Below are 17,141 nucleotides of genomic sequence, written 5' to 3' on the forward strand. Positions count from 1 at the left end.
CCCCCTCATGGTCCAGGGTTGCCTGAGTGGGGCATGCAATTTTAACAAGGTATGCCTCAGTCTTCTGCAGAGCCCACTGCCATCCCTGGGACAGAATCCCCCCGAAGTATGCTGGTTGGGAGTTTCGTTGTTGGCAAGGTTTGTGCCAGTGTTCTGGGAGAGGAGACCCACAGGGAGGGGACTGAGGCAAGTGTGACTGGAAAGGGTGGATTCCCCAAGGTGCAGGGGGCTGGGCTTGGTGTAAGCAAGTTAGATTAGGAGTGTCTGTAGTGTGCTGGTTCCCACAGGTGGCTCTGTGTTTATGCTGGGGCCAGGGTAGGGAGATGGGTGCCTGCCAGCTCCTTTGTTCCTGGAATCTTCTTCTGGGACACACTCTGAGATGAGTAAATAATTTTCCCTCCTGTATGACCCAGGCATTTTTCAAATTGCTGATTCTACGCTGTATCTCTGTGGGATGTTTGTTGTGCTATCTCTTTAAGGGTGGGGATTCAGCTTCCTATTGCCTTCTAGGCTCTCCCAGAACTGAGCATGCTGATTTTTAAAATTCCAGGCTTAAAGTTCCTCTGGTTATAAGAACTCACAAATTTGGCTCCTCTCACTTTCAAAGCCAAATGTTATTGGGATTTGTCTTTCCCATGCAGGTTCCCTGGTGTGATAGCCATTTTCTCTCCCCTCTCTATGCCCAGAGCTCCCTCACACCCATGGACAGCTGTACTTTTTTCTCTCCCCACCACATCTCTGCCCTTCCTACCCTCTTTGATGTGGCCTCTTCTCTACCTTTAGTTGCAGTTTGTTCTGCCAGTTGTCCGGTTGTTTTCTGGATTTTTTACACTGATGTGTTATATAGTTGTATTCATGGGATGAAAAGAGCTTAGAATCCTCTTACTCTGCCATCTTTCCAGCCTCTCAAGTCTTGTCCTTTAGATAGTGACAACTTCTCAGATACCTACCCCGCTGAAGCTCAAAGTATTTTTATCTCAGGTTTTGAAGCTTCTATTTCTTCAGAGGCCTAGAAGATGCTTGTTCTTATGAAAATATGTTTAAATCTGCAATACATCATCAATTTATTAGGGATTATGCATAGGTACCCAGACAATTTTACTCTTCAATATTATTTTATTTATTTTATTTTAAAACTTACGTATCATTTAGTTTTCTTGAGAGAAGGCGTTTGGAGATGATAAGAACCATATGCCTGGATGCCACCATGTGGACTAGAGAAATGTCTGGGGAATAAGACACTAATTTTACATTCTTATATTGTACAAAGGGAGATGACCAGATGCCTTCCTCCTTTGATTCTGATGAAGGACTTTAATCAGAAACAGCACTTTGTGACACTTTGTGTGTATTAATAAGCTGTATGTATACCCTACTTCAATGCTTTGGAAAATTGTAGTTACCAAGTGAAGGGATATTGCCTTCTCTTGTCTTTTGCCTTTATGCCTGCTCTACCTATGTCTACTGGGCACAGTGCTTTGTTGTCTGATTTTTTTTCCTCATTTTTGGTCATTTGATTTATTTTTCATGCATGTTTTTGAGGAAAGTTATATTGTTTTGGATGTTTTATGCATGGGGTTGGGGTATGAAATGTGTTTTTTATGTCACTTCTTAATTTTGAATTACTGATTGGTTGATTGCTGTTGTATTGTTTGTTTTTCAAAGCAACTGGTATATGAAACAGATGCATGCCCCAAGGCTCTCCCTGTCTTCCACAATGTCACAGAGACAGATTTTTACTCCTGGGACACTGGTCCTTGGAAATATGAATTTTAAAATATAACATACATTAAAACACTCCTTTATGGTATAGAGTTCAATAGGTTTTTAAAAATTCCCTTAGTTTTGTATCTACCACCAGGGTCAAGGTGCAGAAGAGTGCCATCACCTCCAAAATCTCTCATGTTCCTTGTAGCAAACCTCCATGTAACCTAACCCCTGGAAACTACTGCTCTGTTTTTCATCCTTATATTTTGTCATTTCCAGATTGTCATATAAATGCAATCATACAGTATGTAGCTCTTAGGTCTGGCTCCTGCATCTTAAAAAATACATTTGAGTTTTACCAATATTTTTGTGCGGAGATTTATATATTTTTTTTCTTTTTCCTGACTAACATTCCAGTCACAGGTAAAGGAAATCTGGGTTGTTACCAGTTGTTGATGCTTATGAATATAGCTGCCTTATAACTTAGTATATAGATGTATGTGTGAATATAAGTTTCATTTCACTTATGTAAATAGCTAAGAGTGGGATTGCTGAGTCATATCGAAAGTATATGTTCAAATTTATAAGAAACTGAATAAAAACTGTTTTCCAGAATGACTTTACCATTTTGGGTTTCCAGGAATAATGTACCAGAGATCAAGTTGCCCAAATCCTCATAAGCACTTAGTGTTGACAGACCTTTTTGTTTATTTTGTTTTATGGTTATTTTTTAGACCACTCTATTGAGGTATGAATGACATACAAAAAGCTGTACATATATAATGTATACAACTTGATGAGCTTGGAGATAATTATATACCTATGAAATTACCATCATAATGCCATAAACATATATAACATTCCAGTCACTGGTAAAGGAAATCTGGGTTGTTACCAGTGTTCCAGCACTATTTGTTGAAAGGCCAGTCTTTTTTCATTGAATTGTCCTTCCATCTTTATGAAAATCAGTTGACTATATTTCTGTCAGTTTATTTTGGGACTACTTTTTTCTATGGGTCTGTTTATCCTTTTGTCAGTAAAATACTATCCTGAATACTAATATAGGTCTTGAAATTAGGTAGTGTGAGTCCTTGAAATTCTTTCTGTTTTTTGTGATTTTTGACAGGGATTGTATTGAATTGGTAGATGAATTAAGGGAGAATTAATACCTGTAATAGAAGAACCCCAAACTCATAAAGAAGAGCAAGAAATAATCACACTACAACTCCCTATGTGGTAATAATACACAATGGACAGAACAAGTTCATTTCTCATAGCATGGCAAATAGCAGGAGCATCAGCATGGTTGCTCCATTTCCTTTTGCCCCTGAATACTATTAGGTGATACAGTAGAGGAGGTTATGTATCATTTGGCTGTTGCTGCAACTGAGGAACACAGGTACAATGGGTTAGCATGTTTTGTAGCAAGCAGCAGATAAGTGAGTCTCCTATTCCCATGGGTATTTGCAGGCTAGTCATGCTATAGTCATTTTGATCTACTTAGTTGCCTATGTGACCAGCTGCAGAAACTTCTCAGTTTCAGAAGACAGTAATTCTTGCAGTTTGTCATACTCAGCAAGGGCATTCAGGGACATTGAGGGCATATGGTAGACTATTGCTCTGAATAATACTTTCACAATATTTAATTATTATAATGCATGAACATGGTATATCTATATTTGCTTATATCTTCTTCAGCTACTTTCATCAGTGTTTTGTTGCTCTCAGCATAGAGGTCATGCATACATTTTATTACATTTATATTTCCATGGGGATATAATGGGGGGGATATATATAAATATATGGGATTTTATCCATAACAACCTTCATATCACATATCAGATAACTGAATCAAAGACAGCTGAAGGACTTGCCCAAGGAAACATGTTAACCTGGGATAGAATGATTACAACAATAATCGTGGTAAAAACAGACATTTACACAATGCTTCATGTCCTTCACTTCATGCTTACTATGTGCCAGGAATATTTCTAAGCTGTTAATGTACATGAATTCAGTTAACCTTTACAAGAACCCCCTAAAGTAGGAGCTGGTGTAATCACCCTTATTCTACTAATGAGAAAAGAAAGGGAAAGGAAGTTTAATAATTGCCTTAAGATCACACATCTGGCAAGAGACAAAACTATTATTTGAATCCAGTCAGTCACTCTCCTGTGTTCCAGCTTTAAGTCAACATATGGACCTACCTCAAGTCCTTTGATTCTAAATCCAGCACTAGTATGTATTGAACATCTGAGGCAGGTACAGTCTCTTATGTAGAGTTTGGATAATGGCCCTGATTATAAGGTGAAGAAGTTCTGAGAAAACACAAATAGTCATACCTGAAGAGGAAATGATCTAGATTAGAATGGGGTGCATTTGCATCCAGGACCTTCAAACCTTATGTGAGGACACTAGGATGTCTTATTATGTTTTGTCTACCAGCTTCTCCTTGGGATTGAGTCATTGGGTGTGATGGTATTAGAGGAGAAAGTTGAAATTTTTGAACATTGCACATAGAACTTAAAGTGAAATCCTTTCCGTTAGGTTTTCAACAAAATAACAACAAAAAAAGTTTTTGAGATACTTAAATTATGTTGGTTTACTAGACAGTACCAGGTCCAGATTTGAAGTTGAGGTATGTTCCCATCTTTACTTAGTGAATTTTTATGTGGGTTAAAACTAGAATAACATTCTTGTTGTTGGCTGACATTCAGGCATTGGCAGTCCAGGTCTCAACAAATAGAAAACACTCACCTTTCCCTGGCTTGCTAGAGAGGGAAGCCTGCCTTCATCCCTGCCTCTTTTCCTTTTACAATGGGTAATGGTAGATATAAATTGGTATAAATTACTGAAACCACCATAACCTCCTAATTTATATATATATAAAATAAAATATATTTTATTATAGATAGATGATGATAGATGATACATGATAGATAGGTAGATAGATAGATAGATGATAGATAGATAAGAGAAATCCACAGCTTTTGTTTTGTTTTCTTGGTAAGTGTTCAGTCCTCTTCCTGGTGAATTAAATGACTAAGCTAAGCCCACATGTGCATGTAAAGAAGGGCTGAGTGGGCATGGGTGGGAGAGAATGATGTTAAATTCTTTGCCTGGCAGCTCTCTCAGACCTTCAGAGTCTATAGATGTTGGGAAAGTTTCTTGTCTCTGTTACATCTGATGATATTCCTAATGGAAATAAAGGAAAAGGTGCTCTGACCACAAATAGGAGTCAACTTGGGGGCCAAAGATGACTTGAGGAAACCCAGTTTAAGTTTAAAATCCAGTTTTAACTTACTTTCTCTCCTCATAGTGAATAACACAGACAGGTATATTTTTTTCCAAATTTTTCAACTTCCTAATCCACAAGCTTTTTTATAACCTGGTTTTCATGCTCTTAAACCAAGAATGTTTTTTGGTCTTGGAATCTATTTACCTACTTCCTTCTATGTTTATCTCAGGATGTTTGTCCAGGCCAGAAAAATACATACACATGGAGGTCTGTGGCTCAAAATGGAAAATTTGGAAAAGGTCCTCTCTACAAACAGACATCTGATAAAAAGCTGAGAATTTTAGGGATGAGAAGAGGAATAGGGCATTTCTAGGCTTTAAGCTATTTTCTTTCTTGGAAATCAATCCAGGTAAGTTTTATATTTTGTTTCCTCTCTGGGGTAAGAGGATAAAAGAGATTTCTACTTTCTACTTGTTGACAACTATCCATGCCTCTCTCCTTTCTCCCTTGAGATTATTTATGCATGTGTTCTGTTTATTTTGTGGTTTTGTCATTAAGATTTGGAACTCCAAATAAGGGTGATTTAATTTTCAACTGCTATATAACAAATTATTCCAAATTAACAGCTTAAATCAATACATATTTATTATCCTATAGCTTCTCTGGGTCAGGAGTCTATCCACAGTTTAACTGGGTCCTTGGCTCAAGGTCTAACGAGGCTGACATAAAGGTCTTGACCAGAGTTGTGATCTCATCTGAAGCTCAAGGTTCTCTTTCAAGATTGGCAAAATGGGCAAAATTCACTTCTTTTCAGCTATAGAATTGAGGCTCTAACTTTTTAGAGACCCTCTGTTGTTCCTTGCCTTTTGACTCTGTCCAAAACATGGCAATTTCCTTTCTTAAGGCTGCTCTCTAGTCTCTAGCCCACCTTTTTTGAGGTGGGTATTATTGCCTTTTCAGAGGAAATGTTGATGGGCCAAGAGCCCAGTCATTTTCAACAGGGCTGGGAAAAACATTCAGACAACCCATTAGATTCTTTCATCTCACATTTTAATGATTTCATCAAAAAGGAGATGGAAAGGGAGTAATTATATGCAAATTTTAACTCTGGTGATAATCTAAACATACTTTTAAGCTCAAGATACTGATAACATATTGGCAAGTTCTTGTCCCCACTTATGTGAACCATACCAGCCACCCAGAATATCCTAATGATAATGAACATGTTCAGAGAAAGAGGTCAGTGAGGAGATACTGTATCCTCTTTTAAAGAGCTTGCCTAATTAGGTCAGATCTACTCAGGATAATCTACCTTTTGATTAAATCAAATTCAAAAGATTGGTGACCTTAATTACATCTGTAACATTCATTTGGCTATAAAACACTGGGTGTTATATGCAAACAATGACTCATGGAACACTACATCAAAAACTAATGATGTAAGACAACAAAAAGAAACAAAAGGCATCCAAATTGGCAAAGAAGAAGTCAAACTCTCACTCTTTGCAGATGATGTGGTACTTTATGTGGAAAACCCAAAAGACTCCACCCCAAAACTGCTAGAACTCATACAGGAATTCAATAAGGTGGCAGGATATAAAATCAATGCACAGAAATCAGTGGCATTCCTATACACCAACAACAAGACAGAAGAAAGAGAAATTAAGGAGTCAATCCCATTTACAATTGCACCCAAAACCATAAGATACCTGGGAATAAATCTAACCAAAGAGGCAAAGAATCTGTACTCAGAAAACTATAAAATACTCATGAAAGAAATTGAGGAAGACACAAAGAAATGGAAAAACGTTCCATGCTCATGGATTGGAAGAACAAATACTGTGAAGATGTCAATGCTACCTAGAGCAATCTACACATTCAATGCAATCCCCATCAAAATACCATCCACTTTTTTCAAAGAAATGGAACAAATAATCCTAAAATTTGTATGGAACCAGAAAAAACCCCGAATAGCCAGAGGAATGTTGAAAAAGAAAAGCAAAGCTGGCGGCATCACAATTCCAGACTTTAAGCTCTATTACAAAGCTGTCATCATCAAGACAGCATGGTACTGGCACAAAAACAGACACATAGATCAATAGAACAGAATAGAGAGCCCAGAAATGCACCCTCAACTCTATGGTCAACTCATCTTCGACAAAGCAGGAAAGAATGTCCAATGGAAAAAAGACAGTCTCTTCAACAAATGGTGTGGGAAAATTGGACAGCCACATGCAGAAGAAGGAAACTGGACCATTTCCTTACACCACACACAAAAGTAGACTCCAAATGGTTGAAAGACCTCAATGTGAGACAGGAGTCCATCAAAATCCTAAAGGAGAACACAGGCAGCAACCTCTTCAACCTCGGCCGCAGCAACTTCCTCCTAGAAACATCGCCAAAGGCAAGGGAAACAAGGGCAAGAATGAACTATTGGAACTTCATCAAGATAAAAAGCTTTTGCACAGCAAAAGAAACAGTCAACAAAACCAAAAGACAACCAACAGAATGGGAGAGGATATTTGCAAATGACATATCAGATAAAGGGCTAGTATCCAAAATCTATAAAGAACTTATCAAACTCAACACCCAAAGAACAAAGAATCCAACCAAGAAATGGGCAGAAGACATGCACAGACATTTTTCTAAAGAAGACAACCAAATGGCCAACAGGCACATGAAAAAGTGCTCAACATCGCTCAGCATCAGGGAAATCCAAATCAAAACCTCAGTGAGATACCACCTCACACCAGTCAGAATGGCTAAAATTAACAAGTCAGGAAACGACAGATGTTAGTGGGGATGTGGAGAAAGGGGGACCCTCCTACACTGTTGGTGGGAATGCAAGCTGGTGCAGCCACTCTGGAAAACAATATGGAGGTTCCTCAAAAAGTTGAAAATAGAACTACCATACGATCCAGCAATTGCACTACTGGGTATTTACCCCAAAGATACAAATGGAGGGATCCGAAGGGGTATGTGCACCCCGATGTTTATAGCAGCAATGTCCACAATAGCCAAACTGTGGAAAGAGCCAAGATGTCCATCAACAGATGAATGGGTAAAGAAGAAGTGGTATATGTATACAATGGAATATTATGCAGCCATCAAAAGGAATGAAATCTTGCCATTTGCAACGACGTGGATGGAACTGGAGGGTATTATGCTGAGCGAAATAAGTCAATCAGAGAAAGACATGTATCATATGACCTCACTGATATGAGGAATTCTTAATCTCAGGAAACAAACTGAGGGTTGCTAGAGTAGCAGGGTTGGGAGGGATGGGGTGGCTGGGTGATAGACACTGGGGAGGGTATGTGCTATGGTGAGCACTGTGAATTATGTAAGACTGTTGAATCACAGACCTATACCTCTGAAACAAATAATACATTATATGTTAAAAAAAAAAAAAGAAGATAGCAGGAGGGGAAGAATGAAGGGGGGGGGAATCGGAGGGGGAGACGAACCATGAGAGACTATGGACTCTGAAAAACAAACTGAGGGTTCTAGAGAGGAGGGGGTGGGGGGAATGGGTCAGCCTGGTGATGGGTATTAAGGAGGGCACGTTCTGCATGGAGCACTGGGTGTTATACGCAAACAGTGAATCATGGAACACTACATCAAAAACTAATGATGTAATGTATGGTGATTAACATAGCATAGTAAAAAATAATATAATCATGGGAATGATATCCTATAAAATTCAAAAGTTCTGCTCACACAAAAGGGGAGGAGTACACAGGGCATGTGCACAGGGACTCATCCTGAGACAATCTTAGAATTCTGCCTTCCACTAAGGCACTTGCAAGCTTGTGGTTGAAGATTGGGATAGAGAAGGATGTGGGGGGTGTGTTGATGGGAACTTCAACTTTGGAGGGCAACAAATTATATATACAGCATCACTTCTAATGACTTAAAAGTTAACAGATTAACACAAATGAGGCTATATCTTATCTGAGTGAGAGAAGAAAGAAGAAAGGATCATTCTCCCTCAGCCTGAAAACCTGTAAATCAAGCATGCAGCAGGTGAGGTGATACTATTGCAGGGAGAGATGGAAGTGGGAGGGCATTGGGGTAGGTGTTTCATAGATGTTTTGCATAAATCCTGGGTGCCCCACAAAGGCTGGAAGCATCAGGTATTATGAAGGTGAACCTGGCTGGGGAGCATTTGGGCAGGGCTGCCACATTTAATCTAGCTTTGTGCAGTGCCCCACTCAAAAAAGTGCCATTCAGGTATACTAAAATATGATTGGCACTTTTTTGAGTGTGGTAATTCACAACATGTACAACCACATGTGGTGGCCCTAGAAGAGGGGGCATGATTGTGCACAGCTGCACTCACTTTGGCCAAATCACCCTCCTCTCAGAAGACTCTTAAGTGCCTCTGAAAGACCAGACCTAGGATCTGAGGGCTCTTGGGAAAAGTTCCCATTCAGTTTCTCCAAATATTTACATACCTTTGTTCAAAAAGGGGTCTGAGACCTTGGAACAAAGTTTGGATTGGGTCCATCACTCTCCTCTTTTGCCATTTCCTCTTGTGCACTAAAGCCACTTTTCTTAGGCGCTTAGGAGCTCTTCCTACTTTAATATCCTTTCTTTTTTTTTAATTATTTTTTTATTATGTTCAGTTAGCCAGCATATAGTACATCATTAGTTTTTGGTGTAGCGTTCAATGCTTCATCAGTTGCGTATAACACCCAGTGCTCATCACACCACATGCCCTCCTCGATACCCATCACCCGGTTACTCCATCCCCTCACCCCCCTCCCTTGTGTAACCCTCAGTTTGTTTGATATCCCTGTATCAGTAGCAGCTCAGATGGTGACCAGAACTTTTCATTCAGTTAGTCTCTTAGCACATTTTATTTTAATTACTTTTTGTGTCTTATGTGAACTATAAACATTTATTGAAATGATAAGAGGTTTTACTTCTCAGACCTTTGGAACTAAAAGACATTTTGCATAGACTTTTTTTCGTTCTTATGGGGTCCCATCTTAACCAAGCTTCTTCAAAGAGAGACTAGAAGACTAGAGAAACAAACAGGTTAAAAGATGGCAAGCAACACAGTCCTGGAGACCATTTCAGCAATTCATGGGAAGCACTTTGTATATTGTACATTCCTGTGTTGGGGAATTAGTATATCCCGATGTCCTCAGGCTTTGGATTACAACAGAGCATTGAGTTGGCAATTGACGTTTGTCAATATTGCTGTCTATTTCCCAAAAGCCACTTGTCTTTATCTCAAGCCTTGATTGAAATTTAGGTTTCAATGAAGAGAATGGAAATTGCTCTTGATATGTCTGCTGTTGAGTGTTTGCTCCATTTTTTCCTGCCCTGAGTCTCAGCTACTCCTGATTTGAGTTAGACTGTGAAAGTGACTAATTGATATTTGTTCTCAAACTTTGGGTATATTTGGGAGGGTGTGTGTATGTGTACACATGCACATATGTTTTGGAACTCTTGTGTTTGTGAGGGTACACTGTATTGTTTGTTTTTTGTGCTTTTGATTTATGGATTTTATTCTTACTTGGTCTTGATTTGTTTGTTGTCCATTTATATTTTGGTTTGTATGTTTGTTTTTTGTTGTTTTGTTGTTTTAGGGCTTTGTATGTGCAAATTTGTATTTGGATTTTTTTATGTTCTTTGCTACTGATGATTTGATTTGTGTGGTGTGTGTGTGTGTGTATTTAAGAATTTGCAAATTTTTTCTTGTTATTGTCATTTTAATTGAGTTTACTCTGTGTGTGTGATTATCTGAGTCATTATTTGTTTTTGCATTTCTGTTTGTTGGAATTGTCTTTATAGGTGTTGAGGATTCTTTTGCTTATATTTGGGTTTGGGTTCATTCCTTTTATTGTTTTTTGTCATTGTTGTTTGCTTGTGAGTTTTTGTTTATGGTTTCTCTTAGCAGTTAGTCTCAGATGTCCCTGAAATGTATAAAGCTGGTGAAATGAATACTTTGAGGTTACTGAGAGAGAGAAGGATGGGTGAAAGCTGAAGAGATGGCATTGGGCTTTGGGTGGATGAAGAGCAATATTCCTATTTTGGAGGGCCGTTGTTTTTCTGTGAAGAGTTCTATAAATCAGCTTTCTAGAAGTAAAATTTACATATGATAAAATTTACCATATTTAGTTGTACAATTTAATGAGCTTTTACAAACATATTCAATAAAGTAGCTAACAGCTCAAAGTTTCCGTCAGCCCCTCAAATTCCTTCATGTCCATTTGCAGTCAATCCCCTTCCCTTCCCTTTGGACTTCCCTGGAAACCACTGATCTACATTCTGTCACTACAGTTTTGTTTTTCCATAATTTCAGATAAATTAAATCATACAGAATGTAGTATTTTTATGTTTCACTGTTTTCACTTAGCATATTACACTTACTATTCATGAAGTTGTGTGTGCTCCATTTTATTGCTAAGTAGTATTCCATGGTATGGATATACCACAGTGTTTAATTCATTTACCTTTGAAAGATACTTAGTTTGTTTCCAATTTGGGGCAATTAAGAATATAACTGCTATAAACAGTTGAATACAGCTTTTTGTGTGAACATAGTTTTCATTTCTCTGGAGAAAATACCTAACAGTGAGATTGCTGAGCCATATGTAAATGTATGTTTAAGTTTGTAAGAAGCTGCCAAACATTCAAAGTGGCTGTACCATTTTGCACTACCACCAGAAATGTGTGATATCTCCAGTTGATTCACATCTTAACTTTTAATTTTATTTATATGGGTCTGTTTCTGAACTCTGTTCTATTCCATTGAGCTATTTATCTGTTCTTTCACCAATACCATACTTTCTTGATTTCTGAAGCTTTATATAGTTAAGTGTTGAAATCAGACAATGTTAGTCCTCTAACTTTGTACCTATTTTTAAAAACTGATTTGGCTATTCTGGTTCTTTTGTTTTCCCTGTACATTTTAGAATCAAATTGTTGATATCTACAAAAATTCCCAAGGAGATTTTGATTAGGATTGGGTTGAATTTATGGATCCATGTGGGAAGATTTGACCTCTTACAGTACTGACTCTCCCGATATGTGAGAACGGTATATGTCTTTATTTATTTATAGCGAAGTGTATAATTTTTGTTCTAAATTATGGTACCATTTAAAGGGTTTAAATTATAATTGTTCATTGCTAGTATATAGAGATATTATTTATGGTTTGCTGCCCATCTCTCGGGTATCACTGTCTTTCAATGCCTGATTTCTGGTAACCTGTAAGCTATTGTTTCCTATATTTTGGCAGGTTTTTTTTTTTTTCATTATTTCAGGTGGGAAGATAAATTAGTTTCCTGTAACATCATCTTGGCTGGAAATGTACAACATACATTGGTGGCTCTAAAATTGTCAAGTGTTTATTAGCATTCAGAGAGCTGTTTTCTTTTGAGCTAGGTACCCTTCCCCCACTTCAATACTGGGCTGCCTCAGAGAACTTTCTCAAGTGCCTCCTCAAGTACAAAATGTAGAGACTTAGATTCTAGGGGAGAAGCTACCCATATGGATTGTTCAGTGATTTAAATTCCTGTGTCTGAAAGTGGCCTGACTAGATGGAAATAAGACTTGCTAGAAGAACATAGCCCTCATTTCTGACTTAGCAGTGCTTTTCTGCTCTGTAGTACTGAATTTTCTCCCTTTTCCCCCAAACTCTTAACCTTTTTTCACATATCAATTCCCTTCATTATTTTCAAAACTTTCCTTTCTTGCTCCCCAAATTCTCTTCTGCTTCTCAGTTTCTCCCACAGCCAAACCAAAACTTTATTGAATCTCAGGGATTGAAGCTACTTCTTTCTTTATGGACCTAAAAGTCTTTCCATTCTTCTGGATATACTTTTGGATATTACGTGACATTACCAAATGATCCAAAATTTCCCCAAACTTTTACTCTCTTTATTCTTTTATTTACTCTTTTATTCTTGTCATTGTTCCCCTCACATATATATGTGAAAGGAGGAAGGGCAAGGAGAAACCAGTACTCAGATAGCCTTATATGATGAAATATTAAGTTGCTTTTTATATCCCACTTTTGATGTCCCTTCTTAATCTAGTGTGTGGGACCGGGGGGGGGGGGGTGGTGGGAGAGAGAGGGAAGGAGGGAAAGAGAGAGATTGAGAACTCTATAAGCCTGAAAGCCTCAGGATTGGAGCAGTGTATGAGAATCAGGTTGCACATTTTACATTTCTACTTGGGGAAATGGGGGCTTCCTGATGTTCCTCTCCTTTAATCTACACTGAAGGTTGAATTGACAACTTCTTTTTAGGGAAATTTGCTGTCTACCATAAACAAGGAAATTTAGGTTGAGGATGAAAGGGGAAGAAAAACACTATTTTATATACTAGCATTGCTAACACTGAACAACATATGTGTAATTATAGTACTTTGTTTTGAGGTTGTATGATTTTTTTATTATTTCCTTTTTTAGTTTTGGTATGTGTTTTTTGGCAAGGTGTTTATGTTTTTTGTGGGTATTATATATTTGGGATTTTTTGGAAGGGAAATTTTTAATTGTGATTAAATATCTATAACATAAATTTTAACCCTTTCTTAAGTATAAAATCTGGTGGCATTAAGTATATTCACATTGTTGTGCATCCATTACAACTATCTATCTCCATGACTTTTTAATCATTCTAAAGTGAAACTCTATTTGCATGAAACAGCAACTCTTCATTATCCCCTCACCCCCAGCCCTTGGTAACTTCTATTCTATCTACTTTCTATCTCTATGAATTTGCCTATATTGGTACCTCATACAAGTGGAATCATACATTATTTGTCCTTTTGTGTCTGGCTTATTTCACTTAGCATAATATCTTCCAGGATCATCCTTGTTATAGCATGTGTCAGAATTTCCTTCCTTTTTAAGGCAGAATATTCCATTGTATTATATACCACATTTTATATATATCCATATCCATTTATCTGCCGTGGACACTTGAATTGTTTTCACCTTTTGGCTATTGTAAGCAATACTGTTATGAATATGGGTGTACAAATATCTGTTCTAGTTTCTGCTTTCAGTTGTTTTGGGTATAAATCCAGGATTGGAACTTCTGGATAATATGGTAATTCTATTTTTTTTTTAAGACTGCCATACTATTTTGCATAGCAGCTCCACCATTTTACAATCCCACTAGCAATGCACGAAGGTTCCGGTTTCTCCACATCCTGTCAACACTTGTTATTTTCTGGTTTGTTTTTGTTTTTTATAATAGACATCCTAATGGGTGTGAAGGGGTATCTCACTGTGATTTCATTTGCATTTTCCTAATGATTAGTGATCTTGAGAATCTTTTCTTGTGCTTATTGACTGGAAATTTAAAAAAAATACTTTTTGATTATTTCAGTTTTGATTTATTAATATACAGATGTGGATTTGAGACTTTTGAGTCATTTTAGTCTATTGACTAAATAGAATTTTAGTCTGAATGTTTGGGGCTTGGGCCCATCCAGATTAAATGTCCCTCACCTTGGGGCGCCTGCGTGGCTCAGTCGTTAAGGGTTAAGCATCTGCCTTTGGCTCAGGTCATGATCACAGGGTCCTGGGATCGAGCCCCACATTGGGCTCCCTGCTCAGCGGGAAGCCTGCTTCTCCCTCTCCCACTCCCCCTGCTTGTGTTCCCTCTCTCGCTGTCTCTCTCTCTGTCAAATAAATAAATAAATATTGAAAAATAAATAAATAAATAAATGTCCCTCACCTTATTCTCCCTCCCCATGGCAAGTAATTTAGCCAATTGTGTATTTTATTCAATACATCCATCTCTGTCTCTACAGACTCTTGTAAAACTCATCCCCCTAGCTCTTAAAGTATAACTGGTTTGGGGTGTGTGAATTTCTTTCACCTACTTAACTTTAACTGTCTCTCAGCTTCAGTTTTTAAAGGGAAAGACGGACCCATGGAGACCTGTGCCTCCAAATGAAAAGATTGGAAAAGATCCTCTCAACAACAAGAACTCTAGGAAAAGTAGAGAAAATCTAGGGCTGGGAAGGAAAAATTGTACACCTCTAGGCTCTAAGCCTATCTTCTCTCTTGATTCCAGGCAAGGTAAATGGACTATATCTTGTCTAGGAATGGTGGAGAAAATGGTATTTCTGTCCTGTGAATCCTAGCACTACCTCTAAATTGTCTTCTCTTTTGAGTTTCCTGCATGTTTACCTTGCTTCTTCTGGGGTTTTGGAGTTAAGTTGTAGAACTCTGAACAAAGGACTAGGAAGGTTGGGGCACAGAGGGATGTGGTGGGTATGTTGGGGGAAGCTTTACCTTTGGTGGAAAGAAACCCATCTTTTTTTAAAGATTTTATTTATTTATTTGAGAGAGAGAGAGAATGAGAGACAGAGAGCATGAGAGGGAAGAGGGTCAGAGGGAGAAGCAGACCCCACGCTGAGCAGGGAGCCCAATGTGGGACTCGATCCTGGGACTCCAGAATCATGACCTGAGCCGAAGGCAGTCGCTTAACCAACTGAGCCACCCAGGCACCCAGAAACCCATTTTTAATATGCCATTTCTAACAACTTGAAATTCAACAGGAAAATGTTGATGAGGTTATCTCTTACTTGAGGAAGAGGAAAAGGGAGGAAGGCTTGTTATCTCTCAGGCCTCAAAATCAGCACATTAAATATGCAGTAAAGGGGATACTCAATCAAAGGAGGGTAAGAGAGGACAGCGGTGTAGTCATTCACATGCTAGAAACTCTGCATTGGATGAAAACTACATGTGTGTATTTGGGCAGGGCCACCACCTTCAGCTGAGTGTAGTGCCCTACTTGAAAAGGAGTCATTCACATGGACTAGAACATGATTGTCACCTTTTTGAGTAGAGTAATGCACATTATGTACAATATATGTGGTGGCTATGGCAGCAAGTGTTAGAGCTGTATACACAGAGCTGCCCTCCTTTAAGTCCAAGCACCATCCTCCCACTGCTGGGACTCTCATAAGCAGGTCTTGGAGAGCAAAACCTAGAGACTGAGGACTCCTGGGAAAAGTCACCCATGGAGGTTTTCCAGGGATTTGTATACCCTTATCCAAAGGAGGTGTGCCCACACAGGTGTAAAATTTGTAGTGAGGATGTAGCTTTCCCTTTTTGTGCATTCAGAGCTTCTACTTTCTGCAGAACCCATGTACTCTTTATGCCCCGCTGATTCTTCCTAGCAACATTCCATATGCAACATTTTGTATAATACCCAAGCCTTTCCCTTATCTTTTGGGGCTTTTCAAATTCCCTCCTGCCTCAGAAGCTTCCTTCTAGACCTCAAATTTCTTTACTGTCTAGGACTGAAGACAAGTCCTTCCTCAGGGGTTTAGATGCACTTCCCTACTTAGGAAAATATATATATTTTCTTCACCAAGTAGGTGAAAGGTATATATAAACATATACATATATCTAAATATTATTTAAAATACATGTTTATGTATATCTATATCAATTCTTTGTGAATTCACCATAACCATAGGCGTTAAGAATGTCTCTAGAATATTTAATTTGGTTAGTTCCTTTTATTGTATTTAACGTTTTATTTTTTTTAATTCTGTGAAAAGATGAAGAGAGGGGAAAGTACTTATCTCAGACCTCTTGAGAATGAGGATATGTCACTTGCTCTTTTCCCTTCCACATTTCCTGAGTTGTTCCTTCTTAACCCAAGGTCTTCACAAAGAAAAAGCAAGAGTCATAGAGAAATGGATGGCACTAGACCCCTGGGGATGATCTGCAGGACCAGAAAAGTAACTGGGAAGCAGGTTGTATACACTATAGTGCTGGGAAATGGGGTTGGGAGCTGCCATTCTGATGCCCCCTTCCAGATGAGTTCCCATAAACCACATCGCATCAGCACATTGAATGGGCAAGTGGTTGTTTGTGGACTTTTGCTGTCATCTCAAATCAGTTATATGTCTTACCCCACTCCAAATCTTGGGGGAAATTTAGATTATGACCAAGAGGAAGGGAATTCCTCTAATTTATCTCCCAATATTATTACACTACTACCTGTATACAACCAGTGTCAAATGCTCAAGAGGTATGCTCCCCTCTCAGGAGCTCTATGGGTTTCTCTGGGCAGAAAGTCTCACACCCTCAGATTTGTGCCAGGCAGTGACAGTGATGCCATTGCAAATTGTTCTCAATTTGATTCTGTGCTTATTTTTGAAAAGGCATGTGAGTTTATATGTGAGTGTATGTGTGTTGGTGTTCATA

Source organism: Phoca vitulina, unplaced genomic scaffold, assembly GCF_004348235.1.
Source record: "Phoca vitulina isolate PV1807 unplaced genomic scaffold, GSC_HSeal_1.0 scaffold39, whole genome shotgun sequence".
In the NCBI taxonomy this organism is placed as follows: domain Eukaryota; kingdom Metazoa; phylum Chordata; class Mammalia; order Carnivora; family Phocidae; genus Phoca; species Phoca vitulina.